We start from the raw sequence: 15806 nt of genomic DNA, 5'->3' as shown, positions 1-15806 counted from the left end.
GTGCTAAGACCAATTGTTTATAGCTGATGCCCAGGCATGGTGTGCAGAGAGGCTCTTGCTTATACTTATTGCTATACCACCCAAGGCCAACCAACTTTGTTATTTGCCACGTTGGAGGGTCAGAAGCGGAAAAGCATAGTGGGGTCCCACCTGCAGGGAGGAGCAGACAGGACAGGTGACCCAAAACTGACCAACAGGGTATTCCATCCCATCTGCCTCATGCTCCGTATAAAAGCTGAGGGATCAAAGGGTCACGGGCTCTTCCTTTAATTGCCAACGTCTGAGGAGGACTCTGTTTGTCTGCCTGTGATCCCGATCCTGAATCCAGATCCGGAATCCAGTTCCCGTCTGTCACTGAGTCCAGCCTGGGACTGCCCCAGTGCCAGCCGGTGACGTGACTGTCATCTTGGGAGCTTGATACGGTTTTGTATATATTTTTCATTATTTCTTTTTATTTTATTATTAATATTTCATTAAAGTAGTTTAGTTTCTTCTAAACTCATAAGTCACTTTTTCCTCCTCTGCCTAAACCACAACAGGAAACCATTCTCAAAATGTAAGAATTGTTCTTTTGTACCACACAGGAGCATCAGCAAGCCAGTCTTACTGTGCTCACCGTCATACAAACATGCAAGAAAGTTCTTGTTCCATAAAGTTTACAACCTAATTTTATGAGAGAAATCTGGCACTGGAGCAGTTAGGATTGAACAAAGCTTTAGAGCATAAAGGTAAAACATAGGAACCAGGTACGGCAAAGATCAGGAACGTCTTTAGGAATCACAAATGAGATATTCTAACAATTACATTGCTAGACTTGTTGAACAAAGAGACAGCAGACGTGTTATTTGAAAGCTTTTTAAACTGTTCTCTGTGCCAAGTGGCTGGAGAGAATAATTTCTAAGAAAAGACTAACAGCATGGCATTGCTCAGTAAAAGCCCATTACAATAATAGCTGCACATATCCGAAGGGACTAATCATCATCCGGCCCACGAACTTGACAAGGCTCCAGAAAGAATTAGATAGGGACAGTGATACCGCCACCACCCACAATTTCACTCGATATGCTGCAAATTACAGGAAGACAAACCTTGTGCCTCAAGACAGGGGTGGGCTGCTAGCAGAGGGCGGTGGAGAGCCAGCCTGCCTTCCCAGGTGGCCCACTGCTACCAGCAGCAGCCATGGCATCGTGTCGGGGACCTAATTCTTTTAATGTAGCATTATGGATCGTTAATTGGTTAATCAAAACAAAAAATATAATCAAAGTGGTCCAAGGATGAAAAAGCAGGTTTCATTAAAAAAAAAAAAAAGCATATAACTGTGATAGATGCCTTCGCCTCTAGTGTAACTACTCAAGGAAAACAGAATTTATACGGCATTGCTGTAAACTGCTCTGAAATAAAGAGGGGAAAAAAAAAAAAATCTTCGTGGGCCACAACCTGTGATTGTGCTGGATGATTTAACAGGTCTTTTCCATTTCTAGCTTTCCTAGGTGCATATTTTTCAAATGGCTTTTACAAATACTTCTGTCAGAGTGTCACACACTGACAGGTGAAATTCAAATAATCCTAATCTCAGTCTAATGAGCGACACACTGCAGAGAGGAAATGAAGCTATGGAAGGGAGAATAAACCCTCAGGAAGAAAGAAATAAACCCTGCATGGGACAACACTCTCAATCCAGATAGTCACCTTGCATCTTAATTCCTGTGTGTCAGCTTGACCCAGTGTGGTTCACGAGACAGGGTGCCAGCGGGAGGCACAGGAGACCCAACTTCTGGTCCTGTTCCTGCCATCGCCAGGCACACGAGGTGGGCAAACTGCAGTGTTACTCTGCTCCTCTCTTTCCCACCCCATCTCTCCCACTCTGTATGTACAGCATAGACTTTTCAGGACAGGGACTCTTTCTAACCAAGCCCACAGGAAGAGCCCAGCGCCAGGGCCCTTGGGTGTTTCGGTAACGCTGATCGTTCATCAGACCAAAACCTCCTTGCCCCTCACCCTTCCCTCTGTGCTATCTTGGCTCGTTTGGGAAAAGGCTCTGGCGTGCAGCACAGGCAACACCCACTCTAGAAATGGAGTGTTTGAAACAGTACCAAAACTAACTTCCAACTAGTGAGATCAGGTACCTCTGGAAGCCTAGCCGGGGGCTGCTTCACCCTCTGTGGTCACTGCGTTGCAGTGGGAGCCCTTCCACCTCACCCTCGGCTACTTGAGGCTACCGGCTGCAATACAGCCCTACCTTTGAACAAAGCTCCGATTAAAGTGTCTCCAGGAATCCTCCCTGAGATTTTGCACCTTTGCTAGAGCTCAATTCTAACAGCAGCTTTGAATGCAAGAATTGCTGTCCTATTTCTGGTGTAATATTGCCCCGCTCCTTCTCCTCTCTTTTCCCACAGGCCACAGTTCCTCTCCCCTCCTTCAGTTTTCCCTCCCTTCCTCAGTTTTGCACAGGCCTTACTCTGGTCCCTAAGCTCAGTTTAGACTTCTCCCCTCTCCTTTCAGTCTTCCCTAAGCCAACTTCTTTCTAGATTTCTTCTCATTTTTAGGTCTTCTTCAAAACTCTCTACATCTTTGCCTCCTGTCCCCCTCTCTATTATCCTTCCACTTTTCATACTTACATCAAATTTTCCTTTTCAAGGCAGACAGTACATCTTAAATGGTTTCTACTCTATTCAGATCTTCTACCTCAAGTTCATTAACTTAATGAGATGAAAAATGATTGAACAGAGAAGGCTATCAGATTTGGAATAATTGGCTTTTTTAATTTATTACTCTCGTGGACAAGCATGAACTGAGGCTCTATTGTGTGAGACGCAGCAGAAGCAGAGCAACATAAAAAGATGCTTTCTTCTTCCAAGAGACGGTGTAATGGGCTGATTGGAAGTGGAAGACTTCCTCTCCAAAGGGAATTGGAAATGACAGATCAGGAGGGCATAAGCCATAAAGGGCCTTGGAAATGAAGACCAAGAGGCTTGTGTGTAACACAAATGACACAGGAAAACTCCAAGTCCCTGCTCTGAAACAGATTTCCTGTGCGATCTTGGTCACATCACTTAGCTTTCCTGTGTCACAGCTCTCCACTGGAAATAGTAACTTACTATCTGGTATGGGTATTATAAGAATAAATCCACCATGAACTGTGAGGCTTACAGGCACCCCAGTGCAGGAACCATGTAAGAACCAAACATGAAAGTTACAATATTATTTACAATATTTTTTGCAAGTAAAGAAGGAACAGAATACTCTCTATATATTTACTGTTAAGAGTCACATACATTATTCAAATAATGTCCCTATTTTGCTACGTCATTAAAGTATTTTGTGATCCTTTTGGTTTTACAAGCAAAACAAAATACCAAACCCAAAACAACAACAAACCACAAACCAATTGGATTTATGACTCCCAGTACTTTTTGCAGCAGTATCCAAGGCCACAGAGCAGGTATGACATTTCACAAACCAGCCACCTCTTCTGAGTGCTGACACCCGCTGATTTAGCACAGCTAACCAGCTACCAGCTCCATCAGCTGCAACAGTATAGCATGCAGCAGCTACTCCCCCTTCATAAGGGAGATGAGAGGCAAATGAGCCCTGCAGTTAAGAAAGGGCCATCAGGAATTAATCAGCTACCCATGACCAAACAATGAGTTTAATGAGAACACAAACTCAGGGCACGCAAAAGCTCTGTGCTCTGGAGTCTCATTCACGTGAAGGGGAGTGCCACTGATGGATCCCATATTTCGCCCCAGACACGAGTACCCTCAGTCCTCCTCCTCTTGGCAAATCCCCCGCAAGAGCTGAGCCCTCCCCTGCCCTAGCTCCATCCTCCTTCAGGAATTGGGAAGAGGCCTGTCCTCGTTCATCTCTTCCCCCAACCACAGCTCTGCTCCCACCTTGTCCTCCAGGCCCTGCAGCTCCAGGTGAAGGTGGACCCAGCCACAGCACGGGACTCTCCATGACTTGGGGCACACATAAGAGCAAGGTGAGAGAAGGGCTTGGGGAAGGAATAAATTGGGGGGGTCAGGTTGAGGACTGATCTACCAGGCTGCCTCCCCCGAAGCAGCAGCACATACCCCAGCCACCTTGATGGACCCAGGGAACCGGCCAGGGTCTGTCAGAAAAATAAAGTTATACATTGGAATTTAAAATAAAACAAGCAAAACGTTGCCAGAATGTAAAGGAGAGGAAAAAAAAAAAAAAAAAAAAAGATGAAAAACAGTTTCCTTAATAGCTGTCCATTAATAAACATTTTTCAGTCATATTTGCAACCCCAAATTTGCACAATTCTGGTTATGCATGAGAGGATGGCAGTAAAATAGATTAGAGATGGAAAAGCCTGAAAGTCCCTAAATCCTGCCTACATTTCACTTGAGGGATGCCAAGCAGCACTAACAGCAAAAAGAAATGTGTATCTGCAACATTTCCGCAAATTTAAGATATTTTATCTGTATGGCAGGAAAGAGATTAATTATTTTCAGCCAGCATTCATTTATTGCAATGTGGGATTAGGCAGCTATTGAAGTGTTACCACCTGCTGGGAATTTCAGAACTTCCCATATAATCCTCCCCCTTCGACATTAAAGAGGGAGCACCTCAGGTGTGCATCACATTTTATCAAAGTCTAATCACTACTGACCAGTCAGAGTGGTCAGAGCCAAAAATATGCCACTTCTCAGAAGATGAGTTTAGCAAGGAAAGTACATATGTGATGTCTGCCACAGCAGGGGGCTAGAGCTGACATCCTCAAAGGCACCCTTCATTCTTATTTACACATCAGACAATTTTACATTGTTATCAGATAATGACTTTATTAAAATTATGCATCTAAATTCACCAGGCTGAAACTGACAGCACCAGATTCTCTGTGTGCAAGGAAAAAAAAAAAAAGAAAAAAAAAAAACAACCAAAAATTAGCTGGTAAAGCCTATTTTCATCAACATTTGGGGTCTGATCTCACAAAATCCTGGGATTTCTCAGCTCCTTTTGATATCAACTCAGCAATTCAAGAGCTAGCTGGCCAGCAACATCCATCCTGTGAAACCTAAGGGCTACAGTAGACTGAATATATGGATGAGATTTACTTTGGAAAACACACAGTGAAAATAAGTTTATTAAGCATAAGATTTGGGAAAGTGTCCAAGCAATAATAAATAATGAATGCAAAGAATTAAATACATTAGATCACCCCTTACAGCATAAGGGATGGAATGCAGTCATCCATTCTTTTCTTTCCCCTCTAGATTTCTTGAAAAATATACGTATATTGTTCACCGTTTCCAGAATTCCTCTTTTGATGAAGTTTATCTTAAAGATCACAGTCTGGGGAATGGGAACATATATGGCACAACTGAAATAATCAGCAATACGTTTGAGAAGCAGGTCTGAAATATCACGAAGTACCTAGCATTAAAAAGAGAATGGGGAAGCTGCCTCTCCTATGCTTTACCACCGAATTTTGTCGTATCCTCGCGCGGTTTCACCCAGCGACCGGTAGAAAGTAGAAATCACTCAACTTACCGGAAAAAAAAAAAAATAAAACAAAACAAAACACACAAAACAACCTGTAACGTTAATCCTACTTATCCCGGGCTCACAAAAAACCCCACCAGAGCCGCGTTCCGGGTGGGCGCTCCCCCGCGCTCGGGGAGCGCTGCGGCGGCGGGGCTCGCCGGCGGGACGGTCCCTGCCTCACGGAGAGCGGCGACCACAGCGAAAAACGGCGGCAGAGGAGCAAATACAACCCCAGAACCTGAAGCCAGCCCGGCTTTAAAAAAAAAAAAAAAAGAAAAAACAAGAACAAAACCACAAACCTGAATAACCAAGCGTCAGGGCAAACGCCGCAGGCTGCCGGCAGCAACCTCCTCCCCTCGTAGGCGGCCGACGGGCTGTCCCCCCCCCAGCCTGTGCCCGGCGGGGGTCTCCGCCGCCAGACGCCACCGAGCCCTCCCGGGGCTCCCCCGCCGCTCGGTCCCCTCCTCACCCTCGCCTCGGCCAAGCGACCACCACCGCCACGGGGTAGCTCACCCGCGCCCCGCGGACGGCGCCTCAGCGAGGCCCCGCCATCCCCCGGCCCCCACGCCTGCCCCGCCGTCAGGGGAAGCTCCGGCCGGGGGCGGCGGGGCAGAAGACGCCGTTCCCTTCTCCGCCCGGTCCGCCCTCACCTCCACGCCGCTACCCGCGGCTCAGCACCGGCGGGACGGGGCTGAAGCGGGCGTGATCCTTCCCGCGGAGGAAACGACCGCCCGGGCTACCCCTGGGCTGCAGAGCGGACGCTCACTCACCTCCGGCCGGCGGCGGGGGGAGGGTTAAATGGCGGCGCGGCTGTCAGGGCGGCTGTCAGCGGGGCGCGGGGCTGTGGCGGGCGCCGTGCGAGGGGAGCCCGCGCCCCTGGCGGCGAGGCGCGGCGAGGCGAGGCGCTGCCCTGCCCTGCCCAGCCCCGCCGGGGCCGCGCCGCCCTCACACGCCCGCCCGCCGGGGTGTGGCCGCCCCTGTGGGAGAGGGGCATCCGGGAGGGAGGCCGCCCCGGCCGTCCGCCGAGGGAGGGACGCGCCGAGATACCCTTCGCCGTACGCGTCCCGGGCTCAGCCGCCGCGTTGGGCCAGCCCCGGTGAGGGCCCTGCCGGAGCTGGGCCTCCACGAGTTCTCTTGGTGGTGAGGTTTGCGTGGCCCCGGGGCGAACGGTTCGTGGCCTTCCCTTCGGCCATGAAGAATCTGGAGAGCGGCGGTGCGAGTTGAGGCGACGCTCGGGAGGCAGGCCTGGCTCTCAGACCTGCCCAAGCCGCCATTTCTCCACAGGCGGGTGGCTGTCTCCACCTCTTGCACCTCTCCACAGCCATCCTTTCTGGTCAGTAGCCAGTCCTCTCCACAAAGTCAGTTGCCTCCTGCTGGGCATTGGTAAAGGCATCCATTCATGCACAAGCTTGCATGTAGGAGCCGGCCATCAGTGTTGGTCGTCGTGTTGTGAAGAAAGCAGTGGGCAGACTGGGGGCTGATCTTCAGAGGCAACCTGCAGCAGTGAAGACAGGGCATCAGAGGATCTCATCAGCGGGAAAAAACAGCCCTGGCTCCTTAATGTGCCCGTTTCCAGCCAGAGTTCATGTATGCATGGATATTTGTCATGCCCACTGTTCATGGATAATATTCAAGGACTACTGTGACAGGATAAAACTACTCGCTCGCGGAGAAACTTCTTTGAAAGAAAAGTTTCCATCTGTTTTTATGCAACAGACTCATCCATTTATCTCAAACCACAGTTAAATTTATTTACCTGTCGTGAAGTCTGTGATTTAAATACAGACCGATGGATACCCACACGCCCACAAAGCTACGAAAGGATTTCAAGGGGCATTTAAATCAACTGATGTTACGTGTAAAGAATCTTCCTCCTTTCCCTAATTGATCTGCAATAAGCGTGGGCACAACATAATGGACAAGAGGAATGTAATTGTCAACTTTTTGTGTCCAAAATTAAAAACAAACCAAAATGTTGCTCCTAGTTAACTTTTATCATCTGTATGGCCGAGAAAATACAACTTCCACACAACATGAGTATCCCGTCCCCAGACAAATGCCGAGCCCAAGCAGCTGATGAGGGTTGCTGCCCGCCCTATCCCCCGGTCGTCCCCTGCCTTCACGCTTTCACTCGGCTCTGATCAGCCTGTGCTAAAACTCTTTTCCATATGTTCACTGGGGTCTGCGGTGGTTAATGCTCACAGGCACACTGCCATCTGGAGTACTGTCAGAAACCTTCAGGAAAGCAAGTTAAATGCTTGCTGAGGAACTCGGGCTGTATTCTGGATAGCAAAGAGTGAAGTATTTATGTATCATAAAGATTTTCCAGGCTGTTTTTAAACATTTGAATTTGAACAATCCAGATCCCTATAATTCTCCTGTTTTGTTTTAATAGAGGTGTGTACATTTTTTTTAACTAGGCTGTCTTTTTGGTGTCTGTAAGATTTTGTTTGATGTTTCAGAGGAGAAGAGATACACACACGTGTGTGTGTGTGTGTCTGGTCTAGTAAGTGAAGGTCAATGCATTTCACCATCACAGAATCACAGAATGGTCAGGGTTGGAAGGGACCTCTGGAGATCATCTAGTCCACCCCCCCTGCCAGAGCAGGGTCACCTACAGCAAGTTGCACAGGATGGCATCCCGGCGGTTTTTGAATGTCTGCAGAGTGGGAGACTCCACAACCTCTCTGGGCAGCCTGTTCCAGTGCTCTGCCACCCTCAAAGTAAAGAATTCCCTCCTCATGTTTAGATAGAACTTCCTATGTTCAAGTTTGTGCCCATTATCTCATGTCCTATCACTGGGCACCACTGAAAAAAGACTGTTCCCATCCACCTGGCACCTTGCCTTTAAGTATTTATAAGCATGGATAAGATCCCCCCTCAGTCATCTTTTCTCCAGACTAAAAAGACCCAAGTCCCTTACCCTTTCCTTATAAGAAAGATGCTCCAATCCCCTAATCATCTTTGTCGCCCTTTGCTGGACCCTCTCCAGCAGTTCCCTGTCCTTCTTGACCTGGGGAGCCCAGAACTGGACACAATACTCCAGACGGATTTGCAGCTACACAATCTGTTCCACTTCTCACAGTGACATAGCTCAACCCATCCTTTGAATGCCGAGGAGTGTTCTGTGCGCGGTCCTGGTCTGTGTGACTCTTCTGGCAGCAAGGATTTGGCTCCAGGCAGTGCCGCTGTGGAGGTGCTGAGGCACACAGGTACACAGTCGTCTCAGGAGCTCCTTTCACATTGATCACATTAGGTACCTGCTGACACCAGTGGAGGTGTCGCAGCACTGGGTTTGGGTTGAATGAAACAGGTAATAAATCACATGTGGTAATAAAGAAAATAATACTCTAGGTTGATTACAGATGATGGGGAAGTTCAGAGGAGAGGAAGCGTGTGGCAAATGTCTTCCTGCTTCAAAACGTCTGCTGAAGTCTTGGGACTGATACTCTGGTCTCACTTGCTGTCTACGTTTAACATCTGAAAGATCTTATATCAGTGAGTGTTTTGCCAGGCTTTTTTTCCTCTATGACCACAACTTCTTAAAAATTTAATCACTAAGAAAAAAATGTCATTCCTGCATTCTAATACAGAGGAGAAAGTAAAGAAATCCACACAGCAGGAAAGAGTGTGGAACATGTGGAAAGATGTTTTACTCATATCACAGTATTTTGCATTTATTATAGTGCCTTTGATCCAATGGCCTTCGAGTATTTTATGAGTTATGAGTGATCTTTGGTCTTTTTGTTTCTCACTCCTGATGAAGAAGGCTTTGTCTTCATTTTTCTGCCAGAGTAAACCGGTTCACTGAGATTATGCTCAAATCGTAAAGCCAGAAACAAAACCACGACTGTAGCTCAGGTCACTACACTCCCGCCCCGTGCCTTCTTTTAGACCCATCTCGTCTTTGTGTCAACAAATCCAAAAGGGAACACAGTCCAAAAAACAGTGATTAAAAAACACAAGTCGGCCCCTGTGATTACATGACAGAAATTGTAAAGACCCCAGATAACAGGAGGATGAGCGCGGGATAAATACACAGCTACGTTATTAAACCCTTTGAAGCACACTGGATTATGTTTGCACATAACACACCTGCTGTGATGCTAAAGACTAAGTTCTGTCTTTGTTAACGTGCCGTCCGAATTTCATCAGGAACATATTTTTCATTAAAATACTTCAGCGGAGCTGGTCTCTGAGGCATCTGGCTAGGGGCGGATGAAATGCTGGGTTCCTTGCCATTAAAGTCGGTCTCCCTGGAGAGCGAGAAACTAATAACAGAAGGGACAGGAGAAAGAGGGAGCAGATGAATACTCATTTAGCCCACAACCGTAATGTTGAGAACAAAATGAGTTTAGAGGCTAAAGGATACAAAAAGAGAGTGACCTTTTAATTGCTCATCCGTAGTGCCAGCCAGCGATGTGATAGAGAAGCGAGGAGCCTGCAGACGGATCCCACCTGCACGCAGAGCCCAGCTAGCCACTGTGCTGAGGTGACCTGCACAGCTGAAACATTAAAAGCAGCCGTGACAAGAAGATCAGGCAGGAAAAAGCATTCTGGCCTGTAAAAACAGGGTCAGCTGTTTTCCAGCTGCTGACAGCTGTGCAGAATATGCTTGCACATGCAGTGACAGGCAGTGTCGGAGGCTGTGGGCAGCTTAGCCGGGCCAGAGCAGCCACGTTGACTACAGCTACGAGCTGAAACCGATCTGCTGGATTTTACCCGAACCAAATTAAAGGTATTTATACAAAGGGCACCACCACCAGATTGGCTGTGTTGGTGGTTTTCAGTGGGCATAAGGTGGTGTGTTGGTTTGTGCCTCTCTCCCCTGCCAGCACAGTTGGGTTGGGAAGAAAATGTCCTTTTTTTCCGTTGGCATAAAACCAAGATCGTGTAGTAGCACATATTGACTACAGACCCCCAGGTGTGAAAGCAGAATGGCTGGCTACCGAATTCCCTCTCTGCTCTGTGTAGGGGGAGAGATGCAACACTGCATTTGATTTCTATCTATGCAAAATATGCTAGAAGTGTCCTTTTGCTGATATTAAAGTGACCTCAAGCTTCCTAACGGGAGTGTTAATAATATCCTGACTCAGGAAAAAAAGCGTGGAAGCAAGAGAAATCTCTGTTTGCCCTCATCTGCACTGGCAGAGAATAATTAATTGTGAAACCCCCAAAGTAGTGCTGGCTGGAATACAAGCTAATCATCTGATATGGATGAACAAGGTAAGGGCCAAAACAGAAATGTAAATGTTTGGTGGTTTAGGGGGAAACTTCAGAAAGCTGGAAACAGTGAGAAACTGAAATGTGTACTTTTGGAAATAGTACCTCTGCCTTGTTCAGGAAAATTTCTCAAGCTATCAAAAAAAAAAAAAAAAAAGAAAACTGACAAGAATACTAATAATTTAACTACAGAAGGCATTTAAATTAATAAAAATAAGTAGAAAAAAAGGTAAAATTCTCAGGAATTGGTAGAAATTAGAAGCATAAAACTGGTAAAGAACTTAAAAGAAGATGAGATCTGCAGCCAGCAATGTTGCGTGATAAAGGTTTTTCTGATTTTAATACATTTTTGAACCAAAAGAACGGTAGCTATCCTACTGATGTACTGCTATGTGAAAAAAAATTGACTTCGTCAATTGGAATGCAAAAGAAGCACAGATGTTCAATAAATATTTCTGTTCTGTTTTGTGGAGGAAAACAGATGACTGAGCCGTATTCCAGGATGGCAACAAAATACGTTCTGGTCCAACACGAGCCTGAGATCGTAAATTAAGAGCAGCTCCAGATAAACAACTTAAAATCAGCAGCTCTGGATAAACTGGCATCCGAGAACCTGTAACATTGTTTTTTCCCATCGGTGTGGAGACGCTGTAGAGGTTTCGGACCACGGGATGAATACTCCTGTGCCGGGTTATTAGTGGGCTGGTTGATTTGTAAAGTGAGAGCAGCCCAGGCTGCTACAGACCTGTCAGCCTTACCCTGATAACGGACACGGGGATGGAAAAGCTGATAATAAACAGGGAGAGTACCATCACCAATGCCACTTGACAAAGGTTGGTGGAAAATCTATTTTAGATAAAGTTGCGAGTTTGGTGTGTAAAGGTATAACCTAATAATACTTAACATCTCCATAGAACATTTGGCTTGGTAACCCCTGACATTTACACCGAGGACCTTTCTGCAAAATTAGCACAGCGTGCATTAAAAGGATTAAATGTTGGCTAATTGGGCTCAAAATGTCATTTTAATGTATCATCTTCATGCAGGAAGTATTTACCTAAAGATTTAAGCATGGATTAGGCTTTAGCAATTTAAAACTTTTATTAGAGACCTAAAAGAGGATGTAACATCATCACTGCTTGGGTTTTCAGGCAACATGCAAATTGGGAGAATGGTAAGTCCTGAAGGCAGGTCACTACTGCTGAGCAATCCAGATCTCTACGTAAGCTGGGCTTTAGTGAACAATACATCTTTTAATGTAGCTCCCATAAAATTACATATCTAGGAACAGAGACTGCAGGACAAGCTTTATAGGATGTGCAGTTCCCTCCTGGGTACTCATTACAAAGATCTGGGGATCATACTGGGTTGTTAGCTAGTCCTGAGCTCTTGCTGTCACATCAGCTAGTTTGTGCTGCTGTCCACAGGTTTCGGGGAAAGATGTCACTTTTTACTTTTACAAGTCTTTTGCCACTATCCCACCTGAAAGTAGTATGACCAAGAGCAAGAAATAAGTGCTGAATCAAATTGCTATGAGAAAACACAAAACTTGTAGGAGGATCAGGGAGAGAGTAGTTACCATTGGTATCAAAATTGAGAGATTATAAAGTGAAATTTGCCTGTCACTACAAGAAATAATCACACACCCATAGCACAAAGGACAACCCCTGAGGAAGCAAGTCTGCAGGAAAGCGTCTGTAAGCTGACAGGGAAGCTGCAGGGCTCAATCATACAAAGTCCTGAGCCTTTCCGTCTACGCTGTCGGTTAATAACTCCACTGTGGTTCAGGCCCATCATTTTTATACTGTCCTTAGGAACAGTCTCGCTTGGGACACCCACTGGGAAACCGGGCTGCAGCGCACTTCACCTAGTGCAGTTTTACAGGAGACCACCCTGGAACCCCACTTTCCCACTTTCTGAAGGTACCCACAGGAATAAGAGTCCAGCAGGAATCTGACATCTGAGTCATATTCACATCTTGGTATGTGGACGGGGAGTGAACTAAGCACAAACATAGGTTTAAGCACATTTGATAGCATAGGCATGCGGTCTGTATGTGATGGCTGGGAGTATAAAAACCAGGGAAACAAATTACTTCTGCAACTAGTACTGTTGCAATAGCTTTTCTTGGTCCAGTGCTGGTGTTCACAATTTAAGGTGGTTATTAGGTAACTATGGAAAACCTTGGGAAGAGCAGAAAATAGGACAACATGGTGGGCAGAAGGACGGCAAATGATTTATCTGTTTAAGGAACAGTTATGTTCCAGGACACCTGGTGTGGAGGGAACTCACTCTTAGTAAAGAACTTATTAAATATAAGGTCCCGTGGCTGGAAGCCAAAACTAAACAAACTCTAATTACATATTCTGAAAACATTTTTACAACAGGTAATAGTCATTGGAATAATTTGCCAAGAGGTACGGTGGGATTTCCCAGAAGTTGTGATCTCTTGTTGTTCCTAAAAGAGAAGTTCTACTTCAAACACAAATTAACTAAGGGAAGTCCTACAGCTTCTGTTACCCGAGAGGTCAAGCAAAATGGTCATAATAGTCTCTTCTGGCCTTGTAACCTATAAATAGAGTCCCAGCGGGAAAAAAAAATTATCCTTATCTCGGGCTTTCCCAAAACACTGTGGAAAAAAACAATAGGAGTGCAGAAAGATCAGAAATAGTCACTTTGCAACAGTTGCGCCTACTTCAGTATTTCTACTGAAAAGACCAAAACATTTTGTGATCTTATTCCAGAATGTCTTTTAAGCTCTTCCTTCTCACTGTCAGAGCTCAGACATACCCAATAAACCCGTTTTCAGAGCTGTTAACTAGTCAACGTTGGATGTTTATAACAAAAGATGGGTTTGCAGGCGGTGGGAATTTTGCTATTCTCAGTTAATGGGTGGATTAAACCAGAGTATATCTTTGCAATTTAAGGACACACCTTAAATTCTCCATCCAATGTGAAGTGAAACTCAGGGGAACTATGCCACACACAACTGCTGAGTCTGGCTGAAAGAACAGACGTTTCTCATCTACCGTGTCAAGTACTGTTATATTTAGGCAACATTTGAAAAGAATTCTGCCTACATTAAGTGAATTATTCAATTGCCACAGGACAAAGGCCATACCAGCAACAGACACAAATTTGTTCTGTGCAACTGTGCTGTCTTTATTGTGCTTTGCAAAAAGAGAATGCTTCACACAGCATGTATCATCCTACAAACTTTTTAGTTAAAAGAAAATAACAAGTCCTGTCTTTGAGTTTCTGGGAGCATTCTGCATGTATGAAGCAAGGGACACAGGAGCGCTGATTTGTTTGACTGTTGACTTCAAAAATACAGCAAAACAGCACTTAGATTGCATCAGTCCCCTCCTTCACTTACTTCCTGAGACCATTTTGATGATAATTCATCATGATCTAAGTGAAACCCTCCAAGTTCATAAAATACTTAGAATAAAACAATGCAAAATGTCTAAATAGCCTGAGCCTTATGTGTCCAGCAGTACCATCCCTGTTTTCCTTGAACTTGCTGTGCATCATTGCTGTAAGCATGGCAGAGCAGAGTTTAACACACTCTTTCATCAGTGGGAATCTGAGTCCCATCATTCAGAGTCCAGTGGGAAAGCAGGAGACCCAAGATCATACATGGTCTTTGGTCTGGAGCAGGGATATGAAGCAGGGTGGTTTCTGCCAGGTCTACATCTCATGAGTGTGTGCTAACTAGCAGGCTACGGATTTTTCTGAAACTGAGGGTTCCTCACTCACTCCTGAAGGTTTTGTGTTTTGGTGTTTTTTTTTTAATATTTGAATAATACTTTAATACACAAAGAAAAATGATTCTCAAGCCTGCTGGCCAGGACAGCTGCCTGGGAGGTATGACACTTGGGCCTCTGCTCCAAAAAGTATTTAAGTATTTCCTTAAAATAAGGATGAATGTTGCCAACAGACATGCCCAGAATACCCTTTTAGCATGAGTACTTGCAGCTCATTCTTGGGAGAACAAAATGATAGTTGAAGTCTTCCCAGCAGAAGACAACCCGCGATTAGTGTGTCTTGCATTTCACGTGAATGCCTGAAGCACTGAGAATTAGGAGAAGCAATGTAATTGTCAGATTTGTGAATCTATCTCAGGAAAAAAAAACATTGGAGAGGTGGTTCCTCTCAAAGAAAACAATGATTTCATATCAAATCCACAAATAATTTTGAATCATCCATTCCTGTCTTTTCAGTGTGTATTTTGAAAGAACTGACCAGTTTCAAATGAGCCTCCCAGGCTCGAGGAAGGAGGAACTTCTACTGTCGGCAACAGGCTCCCGCTGTCTCCCACTGCTGTCCTCACAAATTCAGTGACAATACTTCCGCTAATTTTACAAGAAGCACAGTCAGGCCCTTTGGACAAACTGTAAAAATCCTGTTAGAACTGAGCACCAAAGAGTTTAGCCAATCAATATGCAACCAATAGTGATTATTAAAGATACACTTCTGAAGACTTCCAAATGCACATACAAACCTATCTATCTTTCAGAGAGAAAAAAATGCTTGCACTTCAGAAACATGGTTCACATTAGATCCATGTTTCCATAGGCTGAATATAATCTTCCTGAAAACAAAGGCAAAGGATAAACAGAAAAGATGTACAGATTCCTGAGCAGTGTTTTCTTCCTGTCAGAGGTATAAAAAAGTCCCTTCTTCTCAAATGAAAAACATAATCATTTAAGACTGCTCCATAAAAAAGAAGCACTTTTTGAACAGACCTCTGTTACAAACCTGTTTGGAGGACTGTATAATTGAGCAGTCTCTGGCAAAATGAGATAATGTTCACGTATCATGATACAAATATTCTAGGAATAATCAAAACATGAAAGGTACATATAGGCACCTCCTGTATTAAACTAGAATGATCTGTGAGAATGCCAACTCCTGTATTTTCCTCTCTTCGTCAATCCTGCTTCAATACAGTCAATACATTTTTTGTTGGTACTACCAATGGAAAGAGGACTGGGCAATGACAGTCTAGGACAGTGTGATGTACTACCATGATACTGCACACCCCTGAACATGTCGCTCTGTTTGCTCTC

This window comes from Vanellus vanellus, assembly GCF_965231255.1.
Source record: "Vanellus vanellus genome assembly, chromosome: 1".
Taxonomy (NCBI): Eukaryota; Metazoa; Chordata; class Aves; order Charadriiformes; family Charadriidae; genus Vanellus; species Vanellus vanellus.
The sequence above is the reverse complement of the archived record's forward strand: the minus strand, read 5'-3'. Positions refer to the sequence as shown.